This window comes from Mytilus galloprovincialis, chromosome 12, assembly GCF_965363235.1.
Source record: "Mytilus galloprovincialis chromosome 12, xbMytGall1.hap1.1, whole genome shotgun sequence".
NCBI lineage: Eukaryota > Metazoa > Mollusca > Bivalvia > Mytilida > Mytilidae > Mytilus > Mytilus galloprovincialis.
The window spans coordinates 66,759-89,891 of NC_134849.1; the positions used below are offsets into that span (position 1 = coordinate 66,759).

At 33.4% G+C, this 23,133-nt stretch overlaps 1 protein-coding gene and 1 long non-coding RNA gene across 3 annotated transcripts in view; one reads left to right on the forward strand and one right to left on the reverse strand.

The window, feature by feature from the left end:
* Positions 1 to 7,659, reverse strand: part of LOC143054462 (uncharacterized) — a 32,307-nt gene extending 24,648 nt beyond the window's left edge. The window contains exons 1-2 of one of the 2 annotated variants that reach the window (XM_076227472.1): positions 7,553 to 7,651; positions 6,468 to 6,545 (exon numbers count right to left, since the gene is read on the reverse strand). The gene's annotated coding sequence lies outside the window, so the exon portion shown is untranslated. Of the gene's footprint in view, positions 1 to 6,467; positions 6,546 to 7,552 lie in introns of both variants that reach the window. The other variant, XM_076227471.1, reaches the window with a different exon arrangement.
* Positions 7,660 to 20,285: 12,626 nt separating this feature from the next.
* Positions 20,286 to 22,529, forward strand: LOC143054823 (uncharacterized). The gene is made up of 2 exons (XR_012971837.1): positions 20,286 to 21,273; positions 21,826 to 22,529. It is a non-coding gene; the product is annotated as an uncharacterized LOC143054823 (long non-coding RNA).
* Positions 22,530 to 23,133: the final 604 nt, after the last annotated feature.

The following is a 23,133-nucleotide window of genomic DNA, read 5'->3' on the forward strand; positions in this document are numbered from 1 at the left end:
TTAGTAAGACCCTTGACTGTTATTTCCTAGGTAACTATCGTCCAGACAATATTTTATAACAACTTTATATCCTTGGGACACAATTTATTGTGAAAAAGTGTCCGATGGACATAATTCCATGGTGGACAATATTTAATCCTTAAGAAGTAATTCATGGGGGCTTGAATATATCCTGATTTTACCACGGGTTGGCCCTTTATGACAAATATTTTACCCTGAGCGAAAGCGAGGGGTAAAATATCGGCATAAAGGGACAACCCGTGGTAAAATCTAGATATATTCAAGCCCCCATGAATTATTTAGATTCTAATAGGACAAATACGGCAATTCTTTTGGATCAAAGCGCTCTAGGTGGAGGCAAATATTTGCCATTCCCATGAACAAACGCACTATTAAATTAGTGTAAAAGAACGGAGCAAACTGAAAACATGCTTAAACTGTTCACAATAACGTATTTAGATAATTTTGGATGAATTTAAATGAGCATTTACTTATATGAATAGAAAAAATGGTTTATTCCACATTTAAGCGTCGTTTGTTTACATTTCCTTCTTGTGGTGATTTTTGGTTTTACAAGCGTGCATTTTCCCGTAAAATGCTCATATTCTTATGTCATCGTTCTATGAAGTCGGTAAGCTTATTTATTATTATGGGAGTACGATCGGAACAGCCTAGGCAATATATTCATATTTTACCACAGGTGTGTACTCAAAGCGTTTGAAGGACAACATGTCAGAATACACCATAACCCATGGTGGTGCTCCTATTAAAGGAGGAAGATACAGAACATACATGTACATTGATATAATACACATATATTAAAATGGTGTAAAATAATAAAGTTTGTATGCTGCATTTTAAGTATGGATTAATGTATTTTTTCCTCCGTTTCCGTTATTAACACATTCAGTTATATGGCATGTATGTGCTCACAGTGGAGGGATTTACATTTAAAAAAAGTGCACCAGTGGCAGTGTGTACAGAAACGAAAGTTGTCCAATGATTTATATTACTACAAGTACTAGCGTCTTAGATATAAGCTACATGATATACGTCATTAATTTCTTATTATATGTTCTGCCCACATTCTACATGTAAAAACTTCTGGCAAATTGTGCATGGTTAAACACTCATTAAAATGATATTTATGGTGGTGTAGGTCACTTTTTTAAATTTAAAGATTTTAAGGTTCATCATAAGGAATTTAAAAATATGGCCGTGTTTACCCCTCAAAATTTACTATGATTACAGAGAAACTGGTACATCTAGGAAAGTTTTAAGGCATGGCAGGAACTAGATATATAAAAGTAATATGAAGTATAGGTTTCAGAAAAGTCAAAATTTACCTGGATTTTGATGTCCAGTTTTTTCCAGTCTGCAGAAGATAGTAAAATAAACAAACACCCGAGTTTCATTTGATACGGTCCACTCATTTACATTTTAAATCACCTGTTGCCTGCAGATGTCAATTGTCCATCTATTGTCCATTTAAATGAACTCACAACATGTATTATATATAAGGGGAGATTCTCAAACCTCTTTCCCGACTTAGTTTATTTTGGCACCTTCTGCAGGAACGAAAAAAACTGGAAAGCAAAATCTAGAAAAGTTTTTAATTTTCTAAAACATAAAATGCACTTACAATTTATATATCTCGGTCTCACTAATTAGCGACAACAAGAATTTTAGCGACAACAAGCGTCAACAAGCGACAAGAAGCGACAACAAGAATTATTTTAGCGACAAGAAACTATTTAGCGACAAGAAAACATATTTTTTTAATTAAAATTAATTATTGCAATACATATTAAAAGAATATGCAAAAGAAAATAATTTTAGCGACAAGAAAGTTAAAGGGAAACTTCGCAAAAAAATCAAAAATTGATATTATGTCTATTCTGTATAGAAATGCTCAAATTTATAGATATTAAAGTTTTATTCCGCTAGATAAGAGATCACCATCAATTTTAAATTTAGAGTATCAATTCTCTGCTTTCCGCCATTTTTTCGTCTTCCCCGATTAAAAATCCCAATATGTCTATTAAACACAAAGGACCAAAACTACAGTAACCGATGTAGTCGTAATTGCGTGTCGATATCTTGTCAATCGTACGGTTGTTTTATCTGACAAACTTATTAAACTTGATACGGAAAATGTTTTTATTTTTTTTAAATAACCATAATCTGTTATTTTTAAACTGTTAAAATTGGAATTAGTTAAAAAGTCAAAGTTTAAATCATTAATAAGTGTTCCGTGAAAACTGTTTTCGTAAATCTAATTCGTTTATAATTCATTAAAGTAATAAATTTTATTCAAATAAATTCGGATCTTCCCTCATCTGATCACCAGCATGACTAAAGGTATTACTCCCAAAGGTATTGTGAGGGGTGTGAGGTCACACGTCCAGGTATTCAAGCGATTTCCTGTCAGGCGGGCTTGCAAGTTCATGCATCGTTTCACTTCTGTAGATATTGATCAGTGTACACGGCCGATAACTTATAACTCTCCATTTTGAACTATCAGGTGTATAATATACATCTCTGTCTTGCTTGTCCGAAAGTGATATAATATACTAGTCATTACTAAACTCGCACGCTTGTTTATAAATAACATTTCTGGTGTAAAGAATATTATTTAAAAATATAAAAAATACCAAAAAAAAAGAAGATTTGATGAAATTAAAATCTATTTAAATATTTTTTCCAAGGGTGAATTTGGGAAAATGTAAAATATACTCATTGTCAATAGTGAAGGACAGATTGGAACATACCAGAAATATTGATTTAAAAAATGTACGCACTTGTCGACGATTCGTTTATACAACTGGGTAGAAAGTTACGGAACTATAGCGCAATTTAAAATATATACATGTATAATACATTGAACATAAAAAAACATATATTTTGAATAAATTGGGGTAAAAGTGTTCTAAATAGACTAGTCCACGTATGCCAACAGTATGTAATCATCGAATGTCGATAGACTATTGTATACCAGAAGAAGAAGAAGAGAACCAATTTGATTTAAATACAGGTCGATGTATAACTTGCTTTGGTTCATCGAAGTTGTGGACAAAGTAAAATCACAGATTTATTTTTCAATAAGATTGTTCTCGAAGAAAGGAAGGAATTAGTCATCACAATTGTTATATATGCCACTGGACGAACACTAATCATTCCCAAGGGATGTGAATCTTTTGCTTGGAAACTATTGAGTATCACAGTTTCAACTTAATTTTGGGATGTATTTTCTTTCTTGGTATTCACAGAAAAAAAGAATAAATTACTTGTCGCTAAATAGGGGTATTCTTCATGTTCTTGTCAGATAAAAGACTTTTAGTTATATTTAAAAAAAAATATGGAAATATGACATTAAATTGGTTCTGTCTTTTTTTTTAACATCGTTAGAAAGTTGTGTGTGTAAGGTGAACGCCACAAGAACCCTGTAATACTAGTACTAGAGTATAGCATGTAAACATTCCTTCTCAATAATATGGTTGTATTGATAATCTTTTCATACAAATTGACAACTCATGGTTCCGATATGCATGTAATATTTGCCACATGACGCCCACAGTTCTTTCTACCATCATCATCTTATTCTTTGATATTGCTGTAAACATCGATGGTTCACAACCAAACAAAATGGGAGAAAGGTACTTTGAAAGCTTCTCCGTGTTATACACTTGTGAAACTTAATATATAGACGAAATTTCTTTATTGAAATGAATCTACATCTCACAAACAGGATTTTCAAAAAACAATTTTGAGTTATCACCTTACAAACGAATGTAGGACAGAAAGTCGCAAGACAAAAAGTCACGGACAAAAAGTCACAGGACAAAATGTCACAATTCATTTTTTCTGAATATTTTCTTTGAATACAAGTGGTTGCATTTCCTCTCCTTTCCCAACAAACAAACTAACGAAACGCTTCTAGTCTGCTTTCTCTGGAGCTCATCCTCAATGGCGCTTATACGTCAGGAAACTTACTTGTATACTAATAATGATTGTTTCAAGAACAACGATGCAGGGACATACTAGAATCATACTATTCTAAATTCGTCAATATCAGTTATGCATAACTAAAATATAAGTTTTATTACAACTACTGTATTGCTTATTTGGATTAATGACTGCTTTCATGTTCAACATTGCACAAATATTATCATAGAATTAAAAAAAAAATGTACAAAAATCCTCAAAAAAAATAATGCCTTAGCTTAGATAATTTGAATTTTTTTCATAAAAAGTTCGTGTAAATAATTGTCAAATGATTTAATTATGTAAGAATAAAATGTTAAAAAGAAACTAAAAAAAAATCATGCATGTTTTATGTTGTATTTTTTTTTTCAATTAAAAACTTTAAAATTGCGATAGTTTTATGAGCATTTAAACACAGCCAGATTTGAATGCAAGTAAAGAAATTCGCGATCCGGTAAAGTCAATGATATCAAACAGATGTGCAATGGTATATCAAATTGGGTAATATTGCATTTAGTTTTTATTAAAGATTAAAACTACTATTTTTTTACTTCATATTTGATTCTTTACGCCAATTGCCGCTAAGAAAGTTATGAAAAGCTGTTTTCTTTTATTTCATTTACTTTCGAAATTACGAATCTGAATTTTATTTACAATTAATTTACACAATTTAATTATTGTATCTTTATTCTCATCGTGTATTAAATCTTAGTGTATTAAATATATCATCATACCCTTTCTAATCCTTTCTGTTTACCCTTTCCAAATAACAACATTCGTACCTGTGTACGCTTGAACGCACACCTGCGGCTATATAGCTACAAGGTAAACGAATTGACCTCAAGCCCAGAAATATAGTGACCTTTACAAAATAATATACACACTCTGCTCACACATTACTTGCATCGAAATGATTATCAAAACAATAACGGTAAATAGAACTGAAATATTTTCAGTTCAATATCAGTAAAAATGTTCAATAAATATTTTATGAAAAAAATCTCAGCAATAATTAATGAAATTTATTCAAAAACATTTACTAGAGATAATTTTTTAGGAGTTTAATTCAATCAATACAAAGCGGTATATGCATATTCATTTTCGTTCATTCTTATATTGTGGTTAATAACTACGACCATTCGTCAGCTGTGCCCTTTTAATTACGTATATTGTCGATAAGCTATAAGAGTTAAACAGATTTTATTTTTTCCCAGAATTCAACAAATTGGGCTAAAACGTCATGACCCACTCGAGAATTCAACCAAAAATTTTACAAATACTTGATTTCCTCCGTTATTAGAAGGAATATAAATTTAAAACTTTGCAAATGTGTTTTTTATGTTAAGGGCATACGATACAGTTTTGATCCTGTATTTACAAGTGCATGAAAATTTGTATATAGGCTATTTTTTACCTGATTAAATCAAATATGTAAAAAAAATATACCTTCATGTGCTACTTTTTGAGTAAAATGAGGTCGAAATTTTGTATATTTGCTCAAAATTCAGATTTGTGGCCGTACTTTCTTTTTCGAAAGAAAGACATAACTTTTTTGTTATAAAAGATAAACACAAATTTTTGTTTGTTAAATAATCGGTAATTTCTGTATTTTATAAATATTTAAAAAAAATATGCAATTTTTTAGGCAGAAATAACTCATATTCATCAAATGTTCATGAATTGAGGAAAAAACGTAATTTTTTACTGCATGTTTATCAAAATTAAAAAAATACCTCTATTTACAGTTTTATAAAATTTGGGTGACATAATCTCCCTGCAAAATGAAACAAAATGCCGTTTTGAAAAATAGGGGTCCATGAACTCGTTTTCAAATTAAATCAGTTTGAATGATAAAAATCAGTCGAAAAATGCATCTTTTCCCGATATGTCACAGTTTGACGTCGCGAAAATAACAAATTATGTTAGCAACGTCATTACCTTCCCTGTAACTGTATCGTATGCCCTTAAGATGAACATAATTAGATGATAAGTAAAGAATCACGGAATTTCCCTTTAAAATTGATAGAAAAAAATGAAACAGTATTTACATATTTATTTTAACATCTATTATGTACATGATGTATAACAGCCAGTATTACGTTTAATTATTGTATTATGCCATTACTTTTCCTTGTTACTTATCTTATAATTTGTTTTTTAAAACTCTTTTCGTGAAATATATATTAAGTTCACAACATGAATTATTTGTGCATCATTGTCCTGAAAATATTGACAAAATACAAAGAACTGAAATCGAACAAGAGGAAAAGAAAATTGAAATGTGAATGTTTTCATCTTTTTATTTGTTTATTGCCTCATTAAACGATATTTATCATGTTTATAAATAGCCTACCCTAATGATTTTATTGTCATTTTTCATTAAGCACTGTTAAAGTCAGAATGTTGCTCCCATAGACTCAATGTAAAAAAAAAAACATAAAATAAAAAAAAATCCCTACCTACCTACAATGACCTACCCTAACCTTTTTTTTCAGATGTTACTGGAACCACACATACTTTTTTATTTGGCCTCACAAATGTTTCATTCAGTCTTCGTCTATCTATATATATAATAATTATAGTATAACTAATTGCCGTATTTGAATATCAAAAATAAGACAACGCGTGACCGAAAGACTCAGGGATTAAACGAGTGCGCAGCACAAGTTGAATCCATAGCGGCGTTCGGTCACAAGTTGTCTTATTTTTGATATTCAAATACGGCGATTAGTTATACTTTGTATTACATTGGCTAATGGCTTTTTATTATGAAACTAATGCAGAACATGTTAGGAACTATATTATTTTCCTACGCAGTTACAATTTGTTTTGGTCCGACATTATCGACGCCTTGACAACGCCTATTGTTGTATGACATCAGAGAGTGAAATAACCACGTTTATTTCACATGTGAAACTATCAGTTTTTATTCAACTGGGAAATCAATGTAATTTATTGCAACCAATGTAATAGTCCAAATAATTATGACGTCTTGAAAGGCTATTATAATCTTTTTCTTTGACGCCTTACATCAAATGTCGAAGTAAGGCGTCAAAGAAAAAAATTATAATAGCCTTTCAAGACGTCATAATTATTTGGACTACAAATGTAATAAAACATTTTAATTAGACATATCTGCTCGTAAATTAAAAAAAAAACATTACATACAAATTTCTTTATATCTAATAAAAAAAAATGTTTTCTTGTCGCTAAATAGTCTTTTTGTCGCTTGTTGTAGCTAAAATAATTCTTATTGTCGCTTGTTGACGCTTGTTGTCGCTTGTTGTCGCTAATTAGGGAGACCCATATATCTAGTTCCTGCCATCCCTTAAAACTTTTGCAGGTGAATAAGTTTGGCTTAGTCCAAATAATTATGACGTCTTGAAAGGCTATTTTATAGTAAGGCGTCAAAGAAAAAAAATATAATAGCCTTTCAAGACGTCATAATTATTTGGACTAGCTGTACTCAGAGTAAAATGTGTGGTGTAAATACGGCCATATTAGCCAAAAGGTTTTGATATGATTTGTCACACAGGGAAACACAGATTGTAAATAATCTCTGTCTTACCTTGCTTCTTTTATAGTTCACATAATAACTGTTTTCTGCTGAGCCAAAAAATTATCAGGAAGTTTGAAGAAGAATTTTACCAGGAAGAAATTTACCTGGCTTCTCGCGGTAACAAGGGGAAATAACAAGCGAGTTTTTTCCGCGCCATAATTTAAATGGGATGTAAACTTTAAATAAAACGCTTTGGTCAGCAAATTGCTCTCCCTGCCCCCTTTTGTGAGAAAAAATAGTTTGATAGTTTTAGCTGTAAAACGATGGAACATCAGGGGCTGATTCAGCCATTTTAAAAGGGGGGTCCCAACCCAGGATAAAGGGGGTGGTTCCAGCTATATGTCCCCATTCAAATGCATTGTGTAGCACGGATAAGCAACTGATTAATACTGTAAGCAACTGTGTGCTCCTGTGAAACTCAACTGGTGAACATCATATATAATCAGTCGCACGATCTTTAAATATGAGAGAACAAGTATATATGCTTGTCCTAGATTTCTCAAAGTCATTTGACACAGTCCCACACCAGCGGCTGTTACAGAAAATGAGCTACTACGGTATTAGAGGAAATGTTATCAGCTGAATCAGTGATTGACTTACCAAACGAAATCAACGAGAGTAGATGGTGGAATGAGTCAGATGAAAGTAGTACGCTCCGGTGTACCCCAGGGGACGATCCTTGGACCCTTATGTTTCCTGCTGTACATCAACAACATAGGCTATTCTATATCGCCATGTACCAGTGTACCACTGTTTGCTGACGACTTCCTCTTGTACAGAAGCTTGGGGAGGGGTGGGGTGTACTTCACTACTTAATTGATAAAGGGTGCCGCTGGGGTTCTGTTACCCTCCTTTTATATAATTTAATTCTGTCTTTAAAATGTATACCTTCATATATTGCGTACATATGTAGGTAAAATGTAACCTTTTCCCATATTGATTGGGATTCGAGTGGTGTGTTGGAAAAGTGGAATATTTAATGCTAAGTTTATGTATGTAATGTTTACTTACTGCGAGACTTTCGACTGTTAAAATATGACAGGGCTTTTGATATACAAGTAATTGGAACTTGTTTGATCTTATCATGCGGCACGTCATATCACCTTGTATATAGGAAGTGCCCTTCCACCCCCCCCCCCCCCCACCCTCCACCCCAACCCCCCGAGACAAAAGCGTCCAATACTCAGAGACATACAGTGGCGCATCCAGAAAGAGGGGTGGGGTGTGGTTGTTAAAACCCCCCTTTTTTTGACGATCAATGCATTTGAATGAGGACATATAGTTGGAACCCCCCCCTTTTATCCTGGGTTGGGAACCCCTCCCCCTTTTTAGCTCACCTGGCCCAAAGGGCCAAGTGAGCTTTTCTCATCACTTTGCGTCCGTCGTCCGTCGTCCGTCGTCCGTCGTCGTCCGGCGTTAGCTTTTACAAAAATCTTCTCCTCTGAAACTACTGGGCCAAATCAAACCAAACTTGGCCACAATCATCATTGGGGTATCTAGTTTAAAAAATGTGTGGCGTGACCCGGTCAACCAACCAAGATGGCCGCCACGGCTAAAAATAGAACATAGGGGTAAAATGCAGTTTTTGGCTTATAACTCAAAAACCAAAGCATTTTGAGGAAATCTGACATGGGATAAAAATGTTTATCAGGTCAAGATCTATCTGCCCTGAAATTTTCAGATGAATCGGTCAATCGGTTGTTGTGTTGCTGCCCCTGAATTGGTAATTTTGAGGAAATTTTGCTGTTTTTGGTTATTATCTTTAATATTATTATAGATAGAGATAAACTTTAAACAGCAATAATGTTCAGCAAAGTAAGATCTACAAATAAGTCAAATGACCAAAATGGTCAGTTGACCCGTTTAGGAATTATTGCCCTTTATAGTCAATTTTTAACCATTTTTCGTAAATTAAAGTAATCTTTTACAAAAATCTTCTCCTCTGAAACTACTGGGCCAAATTAATCCAAACTTGGCCACAATCATCTTTGAGGTATCTAGTTAAAAACATGTGTGGCGTGACCTGGTCAACCAACCAAGATGGCCGCCACCGCTAAAAATAGAACATAGGGGTAAAATGCAGTTTTTGGCTTATAACTCAAAAACCAAGGCATTTTGAGGAAATCTGACGGGATAAAAATGTTTATCAGGTCAAGATCTATCTGCCCTGCAATTTTCAGATGAATCGGTCAATCGGTTGTTGGGTTGCTGCCCCTGAATTGGTAATTTTGAGGAAATTTTGCTGTTTTTGGTTATTATCTTGAATATTATTATAGATAGAGATAAATTGTGAACAGCAATAATGTTCAGCAAAGTAAGATCTACAAATAAGTCAACATGACCAAAATGTTCAGTTGACTCCTTTAGGAGTTATTGCCCTTTATAGTCAATCTTTAACCATTTTTCATAAATCTAAGTAATCTTTTACAAAATCTCCACTGAAACTACTAGGCCACAATCATCTTTGGATTATCTAGTTTGAAAAATGTGTCCGATGACCTGGCCATTCAACCAAGATGGCCGCCACGGCTAAAAATAGAACATAGGGGTAAAATGCAGTTTTTGGCTTATAACTATGAAACCAAAGCATCTAGAGCAAATCTGACAAGAAGTTAAATTGTTAATCAAGTCAATATCTATCTGCCCTGAATTTTTCAGATGAATTGGACAACTGGTTGTTGGGTTGCTGCCCTCCAATTGGTAATTTTTAAAGAAATGTTGCCGTTTTTGGTTATCTTGAATACTATTATAGATAGCGATAAACTGTAAACAGCAATAATGTTCAGCAAAGTAAGATCTACAAATAAGTCATCATGACCTAAATGGTCAATTGACCCCTTAAGGAGTTATTGCCCTTTATAGTCAATTTTTAACAATTTTCATTAATTTGGTAAATTTATGTAAATTTTTACCAAATATAGTTCTCTGTTACTAATGGGCAAAGTTCATTATAGATATAATTGTAAGAAGCAAAATCGTTCAGTAAAGTAAGAACTTCAAACACATCACCATCACCAAAATACAATTTTGTCATGAATCCATTTGTGTCCTTTGTTTAATATGCACATAGACCAAGGTGAGCGACACAGGCTCTTTAGAGCCTCTAGTTTTTAATTGCTGGGTCCGCCCCTGACATGTTAGCAGCTGTTAAAAGAGCTTGCGCAACTCGTAGAATAGACCAGACGCTGGCAGATAACATTCCATCCAGCAAAATGTTTCATCCTTAATGTGTACATAAAACACAAACCTGTTGTTCACAACAATATGATGGGGCATTACCTAGAAACTGTTAAGCACTACCCATATCTCGGTTTAAAAATGTCAGAGGAAATGAATTTGAACCACTATATTTCCAAAGCAACATCAAACACTATAACCAAACACTTGGATATTTAAAAAGGAACTTGAACAAGTGTCAAAGAGAGCGCATCCTGGGACATATCAGTCTCTCTCACTTGAACGCTTCGTGTAGTGAGAGTGTGAAAGTCTGGAACATAGCAGTCTCTCTCACTTGGACGCTTCGTATAGTGAGAGTGTGAAAGTCTGGGACATATCAGTCTCTCTCACTTGGACGCTTCGTGTAGTGAGAGTGTGAAAGTCTGGGACATATCAGTCTCTCTCACTTGGACGCTTCGTGTAGTGAGAGTGTGAAAGTCTGGGACATATCAGTGCCATCACGTAGGGGCTTTACCGGAGAACCTTGGTACCCAAAACATCCATTAAAGATTGCTTGAGAAATATGGAGTATTCATAAACAAAACATCAACCCGTCTCATGATACATGTATGTCTGCTGTCCTTGGTCTTATTTCATGGTTCAGTGACTGCTAAAATAGGATACACTACAGTCCAGGTGGACTTTGTCATTTCCACTCGCCCACGGTGGACAAACCAATGCCGTCCACTCTCTGTCCACGTCCGTTGTCCACCGTGGGCGTGGTGCCCACCCTATGCCGTGGATTTCCGTGGGCGTATTGCCCACTCTATACCGAGGACAGCCGTGGGCGTGGTGTCCACCCTAAACCGAGGACAGCCGTGGACATACAATGCCCACGGTATACGGTGGAAAGGAGTATGCACAATTCTGGATATAACTCGTGATTATCGGATACGTTAGATGCTTTTTAAGGGGTTTATTCCAATATAATCTTTTTGTAAAGTAGTTGGTGTTAATAAAATTGACAAGTTTGTGAAATGTGTAAGGTTACCGAAGGAGATTAAGCTTAACAACATTTATTTATTTTTTAATTATTAGAGAAACAAATTCTCGCATAGTAGCTCGTGGATTTTCTGATTTCATCTTGCCGAAGTCGGACTTTAAAATTGGAAATTAAACTGTCGCAGACATTTGTACCCACGTTACTTGCGTTTTTTTTATTAATAACCAGACGTATAATTTCGTATAATTACGTGGAAATTATCAAACGCAAAATAGCATTCCTTATCGCTTATGCATATTAATGTAAATCATTTTTAAGGAACAGTCATGTAGATAAATGATGTGAAAATGTTTGTCGTTACAAATATAGTATCAATATTAAATCAAGGATACCAATAATTTGTGTTAGCGTTGCGGAAGAATATCTCAAAAAGGTTTTCCAAAAATTGCGAGAAAATTTGAATGCCTACTCAAATCTACTTACTCAAATCCAATATATCTTAGAAAAACTAATTATTTCAAAAGAATAACCACTATGATCTTCCACTGCAGTGATATTGTTTGCCTCAAATTACAGCCGAAATTCGGCCTTTTCCCCTAGAGAAAATTCCCAATTACTAAAAAAAATGGCTTAAAATTCCTCCCAAAAAGTTTTACATTTTCCCAAAACAGTGATGGCATTGGTAGTAATGTTTGTAAATACCGTATTCATGTTATTATTTTGATATTAGAAAGCACTTTTGAGATCCAGTTTTCTGATCGGAATCATCATGGTGTTTGTAACACATGTGGTTTTCAATGCATTAAGTACCATCATTGTTTTGGTTTCTTTCCCCTCTCCGAAAAGTACCTTTCAGGTTGAAAATGTCTGACAACCAAAATATACATGAAAAAATTGTGCAAAAAAGACAGCAAAGGTCAGCAAAAAATCGGAGATGTGATTAGGATAAAAAATACAAATTTCCCAATTTCAATAAAAAATATGCATTTTTCCCAATAAAAAACGGTAGAGGTAGTTTTGAAAAAAGACAACAATATCACTGCACTGCACTATCATGAGAATACTAGTAGAAAAGAATGACATAAGAAAAAACAAAAATTACATATAACTGTTATACATATATTTTGTCGTATTATGAAGCCGTAGTTTACAGCTTGTCAGCAATCAAGCAAGTACATAAGTTTTAGCATGAAAACTATACTTATTGTTATAAAAAAACATAAGCATCCTTTTTTATTAGAGGTTTCGTACGACTTTAATATAATATACATGTACATGTATAACAACAAACTAGAGTATACTGATTAACAATATAATAGTTGTTACAGTGAGGTTGAATTCCCGGTCATTTATTCATTATCCACACAGGAACTTGTCTCCGGAAAACATGTGTCTGTGAGGTGTACCTTAACCTAACTGTTGGGTATAGAGATGCGATTTTTTTTCTGATACAAGTGCTTGTCACCACCCAAAAGAACTTGTAGTCATCCGATGTTTTGTCAGTACATTGATTGATTTTAAGATTGGTGAATGCTTGATTTCATCGTCTGTTTAAGGACAAAAACGAATATGGATAGTAAACGGCACTGGAAAAAAATGTATTTTTATTGAAATAAAACCTTTTAATTTTGCATAATTCTTTCAACATGAGGTTTCCAGCACATAGCACTTGAGATATGTTTCATTTGTATTCAATTGCAACCTTTTGATAAGAAGCTCGAAGAGATACTTTCCATAATCCAATGAATCGACATACATGTTACGTTCCCCGTAACAGCCTTAATCATTTCCGGCCAATCTGAGCTCGTCTAGTCAGCCATCTATTGTAGAATGATGTCAATTCTTGGTTATAACAATTTTAAATTTAACATGAATGATTGATGTCAAGTTCGTTTTACGATTTAAAAATGTTTAATAATATTTTATAAACTGATTTCAAATCAATTTTACGGATTTTAAAATTTATTAGAATCGAGCAGAGATTCCATCTAACCAGAGACATATATACACATCATGAGAATGGAAAATGCTACCCTTGTAGCATAAAGGTAGCATAATGTAAAAAAAGAGAAACTGTTCATTTATCTTATACCACCCCTGTGATATATCTTGACAGTACTAAATAGCAAAATATTTCGTTTCACAAATTCCTTCCTCTCCATGGAAAGTAACATATTTAATTGTTTACATGAAATGACAAAATGTGTAGAAAAAGAAGCAAGAAATGTCCACTCTACTACTGTACACTAGTCGCTCACATTGGTCACCATCTATGTTTGTTTCAGTCCTTTAACAAATTGTCAATGGTGCTTATTTATATTTATCTGTTTCAGTTTTCTTCTTTATAATATAACATGTTCTCATTCTGTGATCACTATTTCACCTCTCCTGTTTTGAAAAAAATGTTTATGCTAATATTTTCTGCAATAAATTGAAAAGGCACAGATGCTATGACTAAACAGAAATGTGAGGTATATGTCAATGAGACAACAACCCAACGACAACAATATTCTTTGCACATCTATGAATGTTTAAGAATTCGTGTGAAGGTCAAAAGCACATAACATGTACTTATATATCCATAACCTGGTACATGTATGTACCTATTTCTGCATTCCGTCCTAAACATAAGTTGTGTGAAGAGACCAAGCAGTTTATATGCTTATAAAAAAGCTGATATTAAAATGAATAACTGTATAACAAATTCCGGGAATGAGACTATTTTATTTAAAACAGATGACATATGTTTTAAATAAAATATATTGGTGGAAAAGGTTTAAACAGAAGCAGGAGATGTCAAGGGGTAATACAAAAAGTACAAGGTCGTGTAACACAGAGGAAAAAAATAACAAATGAAAAGAAAATAACTGCACCGAAAATTACCTTGAACAACATAAACTCACAAAAGATCGTGCACAATTTTAAATCTTTCTAATTTCAAACTCAAGTTTCACTACCCGATAGGAAAGAGTAAAGATAAGAATGTTGTAGTACTCCGGTGATCTATGAAACAAAACATTAAAATTCTACAGTTCAGCAGGGCATTTTTATGAACTTATGATACAAATTGTTTTAATCAGAGTCTGTGATATCAAGTCTTAAAAAAACTACAAATAATGACAGATTCATATTCAATATTTCATGGCAGTTAAAAATAGTGATTTCGACAACACTATAATGTACGTGCCTTTAGGAAAATCAAATTTATGCAAAGGTTCCATAAATAATTTTATTCTAGGTCAAATTGACAATTAAAAATTAAAATTAAATTAAAACAGATATACAATCAGTTTCTCACGATACAAAATTCTACTGGCTACATATTTTTTATATATGAAAAAGTTGCTTCATTTCTTTTTTTGACATGTTAAAAGACTTTTTGTTTTCCTGATTGAATACTAAAGTATTGGCCAGTGCTTCTGTTAAAATAAAGTTCTGGTCATGGTTAAAATAATATGTCAGAATTTGTTAAGTTTTAAAAACAATTACCAAGTAATAATCCATATAGAACTTCACCTCCGGCAAAATTCAGGTGATCGCAGGGCAATAAATTGCGTAATCGCACACCTGTGAATCAACAGTCACAACTCTAAGGGACTAATTACCGATAAATCGGACACACATAATTTCACTGTGTAATTAAGGAGCAAACTATTGCAAAGATATGCGGTAAAGAAAAGTTTCTTGTAATAACAATTGATCATTACCAGATTTGAATTTTTAAATTATATGAAATGCAGAAAAAAATATTTTTCTCAATAAATACATAAAAATGAATATAACGATTTCAAGTATTTTAAAAAAAAAAAAAAGAAATTATAAGATGATCTGAAATAATTTTCCCTTTGCTTTTCTTGATTATCTATCGAGGTTTTTCATCCCTGACTTGATTACATGTTCTAATATTTATCGACGAGAATCTCATCCCGGGCCGCGATCTTTCACGGGATTTTACGGAGTTGCCAATCTCTGTGTATATATGTCTCTGATCTAACTGGTGTATTCATATTGTTTAACGTGTCGTTACGTGTTCTTTTTTTGTTTGTTTGATAAAAACTTTGTAATGAATAACAACTCGTTTTACAAAAATCCGTATCAGTTATTCTCATTGTCAGGTACATGTAATTTGTACTTGTAGGATGATATGTGATTTTCCGATGGGGAGGGACAAGGGTTGGGAACTACAAAAAATGTATAAAAATCTAAATACATCCTTTACGAGAAATGCTATTTTCTGTTACAGACGCTTTCTTTTAACCTTGCGTAGACTTGAGAATTTGTTTTTCAAGATACAAAATAATAAGTCCTTTCAAGAATGATCCGTACAGATTCTAAATTTTCTAAGGATTAGGATATTCAAATACTGTAAAATTAAAGTACTGTACACGTGGCTTTCTGACAAATTATGTTTGTGCCGGTCCCATATCATTAGTTTGTAATTCGGTGGCTGCCTTTTGTTGCTATTTAACATATTTGATTTTCGTTCATGATTTTGTACGTTAATTAGACCGTTAGCTTTCTTGTTTGAATTGTTTTACATTTGTCATTGCGGGGTCTTTTATCTATGATTAGTTTATTTATAGATGACTATGTGATATATGCTTTGCTAATTGTTGCAGGCCGTATGGTGACCTATAGACATTTACTCACTTACATGTATGGAGAGTTACAAATATATCTCATTGGCAACCATGACACATCTTCTTTTTATTATTATAAACGTTAAAAATAACTTATTAAAAGTACGAGCCAAAAATTCCGTAGTATAGTATTCAAATTGACCACTTTCTTTTAACAAGTTAAATATTTCTTTGAAAGTACTGTCCTACAGTCGATATAGTGTGATTCGTAAGGACAAATCGATAGTGACCATGAGAAAAACGATTTTTGAAATTATATTAATTAGAATGTAACTAAATACATCATGTATACATACATAAATGGCTTTTATTTGGAAACATACACATACCTTTGCTTGTCTTTAGATATCAAATAACTTTTTAATAGGTGCATTGACTTGACGAGTTAAACTGCAAATGTTACATGACTATAACAGTGCTGGGTCAAGTAGGAGTCGAAGAGTGCATGTTTTAATAAATAAGTGGATATTATTAACTGTCTCAAAATAAAGTATCCACATTCAAAGCGAACATTCGTGTCTCTTAAAAATTTGAGAAACCATCTTAGTGTTTAATTAACAGTAATGGAACAAGGGTTTGAGCTTGTGTCCAGCGGCAAGTATAACACACCATTATTCGACGTAAATATTATAAACTATCATGGTGTAATCAGGTGTAATTACTTATATCCCGGATTACACCTAGATAACGAAGTTAATAATAATGAACAATTACTTTACTCATTTTAAAACCGGTATGTCAAATTGAAAAATACTAATGAAACAATTTCAGTGTAACATTTCTTTTCAACGATGTTGCTGTATATTGTCAAATAACTTTTTTCCTTAAATTTTGGGAAATTCAGAAGAAAAAATGTTCTTTCCAAATTTTCGGGAATTTATTTCTTTTATTTATTTATTTTTTAATATTTTTTTATTTTTTTATTTTTACATTTGATTTCTAAATTTCTTTTGTTTTGCCAAAGATTTAAATAGCTAAACAAATCCTTGGTTTTGCAATTTTTTTCAATGTTAAAATTTTTTGACTAAATTATATATATCCCGGGGTTAACAAGGGTGGATGTTATTTACACCGGGGTTATCAACCAATCAGATTGCAGTATGTTTGCTGCATAAAAAAACCAAACATACATATTTGAGTTGAAAACTTAGATACAAAGGTAAAATTGATTAAAATGTAATAATGATAATCGGTTTGAAAAATAGTTATTACAAATTCAAAAATTTCAAAATAAATCTGACTCCAATCATTTTATCATAATTTTTCGTAATTTTTAAGTACAAATTCAAAAATTTCAAAATGAAATCTAACTCCAATCAATAAATCATATTTTTCTTTATTTTTAAGTACAAATTCAAAAAGTTAAAATTAAATTCAACTCAAATCTATTTATCACAATTTTTCTTTGATGAAAATAGAAACATATTACAAATAATTACATCTTTTAATTATATAGTGTTTTCACACCTTGTGATAAACAAAGCAATAAAAGAAGGGCACACTTTCACACCTAGTGATATACAAAGCCATAAAAGTAGGGCACACTTTCACACCTAGTGATATACAAAGCCATAAATGTAGGGCACGCTTTCACAACAATACAACAATACAATAATATTTTATTAACGTCTCACCATCAATAATACAGTATAAACATTTCACATTATAAAAGTAAACCTATTTAAAATTATTAATGCCATTCTAAAAGAATTATGAGAGACGGATTAAAAGGAACTAGTATTTACAAATTTTCAAAAAGTAATTATAAAACAAAAGTTAAATGATAAAACATATTTACATCAATTATCGGTATAAAAAACGTCTTCTACGGTCTAAAATAAGCTTGCAGGTTTTGGCACTTTTTTGTATCACATTAATATTATCACTCGCTAAAATAAATGAAAGTTTCAAAAAATTCGGCAATAGACTAAAATGTTCGTATTCAAAGTTTAAAATCTTATACAGTTCGTCTCTTAAATCGTCGTATAACGGACATTCAGTCAATACATGCTCCTCGTTTTCAATTTTATTGTCACAAACAAAACAAGTTCTTTGATCTACTGGAAGACTCTCGTAGCGTCCTGTCTCTACACGTATTGGGGCAACACCACAGCGAAACTGAGAGTAAGCTCTTCTGTGTGAAGGTATAATCAGCTTATCTAGGTAAAGTTCTGTATATACATCCTGTTTAAATGTTCTATATGTACGTAGTTTGTTACCTCCTGGTCCATTTCGTCTAGAAGTGTCTTTATGCAGATCTTCATTCCATTTCTGTTTAAAGTCAGACATAAGTTTTACGTGTATAGCATTGTTAACTTGCTGCTTATCAATATCAGTGTCATCAAACCAGTTCGCTATACCACATGATTCGAATAGACTATAAATTCTAAAGTTTGAGTTTTTGCACACTCGATGACGCCTGAAATTCTGCTCTGCCCAAATGTCTATTTTCTTATTTATTCTATTTTCATCCATATATCGTAACCGATTCCAATAGTTTATGATTACCCGCCATTGTTTCACAGACGGTGGTGTCCATCCCGAATCTCCATTTACTGCAACGTTTGGGGTATAACGACCAACTCCCATGAAAAAACGGATGGCTTTGTTTTGAACGGCATTTATACACGAGAATGACTTATCTCCCCATACTGCAGCACCGTAACTAATAGTACTCCAAACCATAGAGTCGTACAGCTTTGTAAAAGTTCCAAAAGGTAAACCTCCAAGTCCCTTGTATTTCGATATTACAAGTCCAAGTGCTCGACTAGCTGCTGCTGCAATATACTTTGCCATGACGTTATAGTCCAAGTGTTCTGTAAAAACTAAGCCTAAATATGTGTAACGTTCTACTGTCTGTAAAATGTGGTTTCCGCAATGAAAGGTTGTTTGACTTCTCGGGAACGAATTTGGTCGAAAGTGAACTATATTTGACTTGTTGTCGTTTATTGTCATCTTGTTATCGGTACACCATAAATCTAATGCATCAAGTAATGTTTGTAGCTCTGTTTCTGTGTTTGATAACAACACTAAATCATCGGCATAAAGTAACATGGACACCTTTTCCCCATCGATGTCAATTCCAATATCTAGTGAATCGATATATGTAGCTAATCCGTTTATATACAAGTTGAAAAGTAATGGCGACAACAAACAGCCTTGTTTAAGACCACATTGAACGTTGAACCAGTCTGTCTTATGTCCATTTATGCGAACACAGCATTCCACGGACTTATACAGAGACAAAATAGCGTTATAAATATTCCCACATATACCAAGGTCGAATAGTTTCTGGAATAACATCGCTCGGTTTATCCCGTCATATGCCTTACGAAAATCAATAAATGCAACGAAAGTCGATAAACGTTTTAATTTCCTAGTCTCTATTATTGATGTTAACGATTTGATGTGATCAATTGTACTGCGCCCTTTTCGAAATCCGTTTTGACCGTCATGAAGAATGTCATTTTCGTTCTCCCATTTTACTAACCTGTTATTTAGTATATGACAGTATAGTTTATAGCACACTGGTACCAACGTTATACCTCGGTAGCTCATTGGGTCTTTCGGATTTGATGTTGACGATTTCGGGATTGGGCTTATAATTCCCTTTGTCCACGTTGTAGGGATGAATCCACTCGAAAAACACTTGTTGAACAGTTTGTGTAAAAAGTTCAGTAAACTTGGGACTTTTAGGATTTCTGCCGGTATTTCGTCCACGCCAACGGCTTTGTTACGCTTTAGGCTACGCACAGCGTTCACTACTTCAAAACTTGTGATTTCATTATTCATTTCAATCTCGGTATCAAGTCTTTGGTCCATTACGTATTCTGAATTGACAGTTTCTGGGTTCAGTAAACTACAATACGAACGTTTCCATTCAGTAACCACTGCTTCACGACCATGGGCTATGCTTCCGTCTGGCAATTGAACACATGAAAGGTTGATATACGATTTATTATCTATCATGAAACAAGAAGGTGTATATCATTCGACGAAATGAAAGAAATTCACAATCATAATACATGAGTATATAAACTAAAATCTTAATCATTGTTCTCATAGAGCAGACAACGTAAGACTCCACAACATCAACTGTTAACTCAAATTTACGAATCTATACACGATGAGACATACTAGCCACGACAGCAAGTTAGAGATTATACGGCTGTATAAAAAGTCCTACAGCAACACAGAGATTAAGGTGTCATTAGAGTCACAGGGTGTGTCCATTAGCAAACAGGTTGTTAGCTATTGGGTTCAGCAATTTCGAAATGGCAAGTTTGATGCAAATTTATCACCGACCAAGTGGAAAAAGTTCAACAAGCTTTCAAGAGCAGATGTACGCCTCGTTAGCAAGACATTAGCCAAAAAACCATGTACGACCAGCCGACAGCTTTACCGATTTTTGAAACAGAGAGGATCGAAGATCAGTCTTACAACAACGAAAAGAGCAATATTTCATGCTGGCTATACCAACACAAAGCCAAGGTATGCTCAAATGGTTCGACATGTTAACAAAGAGAAGAGGGTCAACTTCTGCAAGACTCTCATTGCAGCAGACGACCAATTTGAAGACATCATATTTACGGACGAGTGTTCCGCACAGCTGCACAACAACAAAGTGACATTTTACAGAAAAATAACAGCTAACCGACCGTCAATTCCTAAGCCAAAGCATCCACTGAAAGTACATCTATGGGCTGGCATCAGCAAGAGAGGAGCTACTCCAATTCTCATATTTGACGGTATCATGACAGGAGAGTTTTTTACGAACGCCATCCTCAAAGATGAAGCTCTGCCATTTATCAACAGAAAGTTTGCGGATCATCATCGTTTCCAGATGGACAACGACCCCAAACACCGGTCCAGGGTTTCCAAAGAATTCATGGCTGCAAATGGCATCAACTGGTGGAACGACTGGCCTTCAGGTAAGTGTGTCTCATTATAAACTTTTTTGATTAGATAATGGTAATTTGATATGAAGGGTACCGTTAATGTTGTGACAGTTCGCTAATTTTTCTGGTACTAGTACTAATAATAAATTTTATTATTGATGTTATTTTCATAGTTAGATATAAGAAGATGTGGTATGAGTTCTAATGAGACAAATCTCCATCCAATTCAAAATTTGTAACAATTAAAAGTCAAAGTACGGAGTGTCTTTTGTGATTTTTATCACATTATATGCTGTACAATGTCTCGTGTGGGTTACATTGTCATATTTAAATATAATTGTTTATTGTAAATAACCCCCCCCTTTTTGTCTTCAACAATATGCAGTGCTATCAATGTTACGGGTTGAGATATATTTGTTGGTTTGATTTTTCATTGGCATGAATTTTTGTGTAATTCAAAACAATTCATATTTTTTCATACACATGCATGTACAATGAAGTAAATAATTGCCATAAATCTGAAAAAAAACTGTTGAGTGCATCTATATAACCAATCAAATTAACCTCTATGTTTATTTTCTACAGAAAGTGCAGATCTTAACCCAATTGAAATGGTGTGGAGCCAACTGAAAAGGTACCTAGCCAAAAAGACCTTGTTCACCAAAGAAGACCTAATCAACTCTATCCGTGAATTCTGGGCGGTGTACATGACCAAAGATCAGTGCAGTGGGTATATAGATCACATTTTCAAAGTAGTACCAGTGTGCATACTTATGAAAGGTCAAGCAACAGGCAGTATGCCGGACAAGCTCTTCCGATCAATCTCCTCACGTGGCAGGAGTATTGGGTACTTCAATAACTTGTTGTGGTCACCGGGTTTTGAGGGAAAACGGAAAATGTGCCTGTAAACAGTCATCTATAGAACAAATTTCCGCAATGAACATACCATAAAAGAAGATTTTTACGTGCATAAAACCTGGAACAGTAGTGTGTATTGGACATTTTCACTAAAAACTCACATGTTTAATTATAAATATTGTACATTTGTATTATGATACTTATGCATCCTTTCAAGGACTAATGATTGGTAAAAATGACTAATGTCTTATGTCTACTGTTATGAATTTCAGTTAAAATAAAATTATAATTGTAAATACTAATGTTACGCTGAGGAAGACTTATGTTGTTAACTTTTATGAAAGTTTGTTAACTTATGTTAGAAATAATAATATCTATTTTTATGACTATTTGTAATTTATGCTGACAGTAATAATATTGTATATATCTTGTATAGTCTTTGTCATTTATACTGGATAAGCATTGAAAAGAGAATTTGAGGTAAACGTGTCAATGCGATTGCTTTAACAGACCAGACATATATAACAAATAAAAATGAGAGTATGAATTTGTACATGTACATCCATGACACATCAAACACACAAGAACACAATACTGATGGCATACAAGGGCTAATTCAGTCATTTTTACTTTGCTATTTGCACGTTAAGAACCCTTGTAACAACTCTTTGAGTAGTCCGTAGGTGGCCTGTTGCAAGGCAAATTTTCTGTCCCTATCCAATATACCCTAATTTTCCAGTGGCAGTCCAAATTTCCCCGACCATCATCCCGAATGGCCTCTATTATGACACGACCTAACTAATGTGTTTATTGTTTACTTGTTCTCGTCCTGAACATGCATGAAATATTAGCCACTGGACGTTAAGCAACCAACCTTCTTTATTAATCATTGATATTTCCATACACCAAATATAGTTGACCTATTGCATATAGTATTAGAAAAATAATCCAAAACTCAAAAACTGAACTTTGACCACTGAACCATGAAAATGAGGTAAAGATCAGATTATACCTGTCAGCTAGACATGTATACCT